This window comes from Pundamilia nyererei, unplaced genomic scaffold (assembly GCF_000239375.1).
Source record: "Pundamilia nyererei isolate P.nyererei 1_Seehausen unplaced genomic scaffold, PunNye1.0 scaffold00260, whole genome shotgun sequence".
In the NCBI taxonomy this organism is placed as follows: domain Eukaryota; kingdom Metazoa; phylum Chordata; class Actinopteri; order Cichliformes; family Cichlidae; genus Pundamilia; species Pundamilia nyererei.
The window spans coordinates 1-1,934 of NW_005187661.1; positions in this window are offsets into that span (position 1 = coordinate 1).

Here is a 1,934-nt window from a genome sequence, read left to right on the forward strand (position 1 = left end):
TAAAAACTGTACTTTTGAGTTAAAATATATATTTATAATTTTAATAAATGACAAATTAAAAAGGCATGAACATTTTTTTTGTATCGAAAAAATATCAAACCGTGACACCAAAGTATCGAACCGAACCGAACCGTGAATTTTGTGTATCGTTGCACCCCTAGTAATTACATATTCCAGCTGTGGTTTGTATTTACACAGAGCTGTGACAAAGCATTTGGCCACTACCAGATTTCCTGTTATTTTGTATATTTGTCACACTTTGTTTCAGTTTTTACTTAACTATGCCGCACCTGAAATAATTCAGGCAGGATACACTCAGCTTCACACAAATGAAGCAGAATACAGTCACACATAGCAATGCATAACCTAGGAGCTCCGCCTTACTTTGAAATCTATTTAACATGCACCATGACAGGGCCAATTATTAATTAATTCATGTTTAAACTTAAGTTAGAGTTTTTATATGGGAATATTTGCACTTCTGTTAAATTAAGCTTTTATGTTTCTTTTGTTTAGGAGCAACAGAAAAACAGGAACACTAGGAGTCCAGAAACAACAAAAACAAAAAAACTAGGCACAAGAGTCAAGGCCAGCTGCGTGGAAAGTGGCAGCAACGACACAGTTCAGGGGGCCGACTGCGTCGAAAGCCACTGTAGCATAGGTGAAGCAGATCCCGACTCAAGCCACATGGAAACCCGCAACGGTGAGACAGGTGTGGATGCCGACTGCTTGGAAAGCGCCAACAGTGAGACTGTCCAGGGCACTGGCCGTGAGGACAGTGGCAGCAGTGACGTTATGTAAATGAAGCAGGTCTGGAGGCTGACCGTGGTGGCAACACAGTTCAGGAGGCTGCCCATGACGATCCTAAACTGATGGCCTGGAAAGTGGCCAGCGACGGTGAGGTGCAGGCCGTGCATGTGCAGGCTGGTCTGGGTGAGGACGTGGTCATGGCCGTGGACTCATGGACAGCTTGGCTAACAGCTGGTATGCAGGACCAGACGAGACGGGACCAGAAGAGGCAGGACCAGACGGTAGCATGGTGTTTGCAGGTGGTAGCACGGAAGCCGTGTATGGTGGCGCTCACGGTGGTGCTGATGGCTGGATGGGCTCGCCTGAGCTCCCAGCAGGAACAGAAAACAACTGGGTGGACTCTCCAGCGCCCCCAGTCAACACTGATGGTGGCGTAGAAGTCACGGATGGCTGAACCGACTCCTCGGAGTCCCCAGCAGAGACAGACAGCTGGCGCGGCTCTCCAGAGCCTCCAGCCGGAACAAATGGTTGGACAGACTCTTTGGAATCCACAGCAGAGACAGACGGCTGGTGAGGCTCACCTGAGCCCCCAGCGGGAACAGAAACAGAGCCAGCAGACACAGAGCTAGCAGGTGCGGAGACCCCTGGCTAAGACAAAGCAAGGTCACCAGGTGCGGAGACCCCTGGCTAAGACAAAGCAAGGTCACCAGGTGCAGAGACCACTGGCTGAGACGAAGCTGGCTGGAGCTGTGCAGGGCATTTGCTCTGCTCAGGCAGCGACAGCAAAATGAAGTCCTCAGCTGGCTGAATAAGCTCAGCAGAGCTTCCAGCAGAGGATGGAGGTGGCTGGAGTGGCTCACCAGAGCCATCAGCGAACACAAGGAGGTGCTGGACTGACTCTCCTGAGCCTCCAGCGAGAACAGGCAGTGGGCCACAAAGTGCAGAGGCCCCTGCCTGAGGCGAAGCAGAGCCAGCAGGTGTGGAGAACCCTCCCTGAGCTGGCGGCTTAGGAGGTGGATGAGCAGAAGACTGAGCTAGCAACTGAACTGATGACTCAGGTTGTAACAGAGTACAGGGTGGGCCATTTATATGGATACACCATAATAAAATGGGAATGGTTGGTGATATTAAAGTCCTGTTTGTGGCACATTAGTATATGTGAAGGGACAAACTCCTCAAGATGG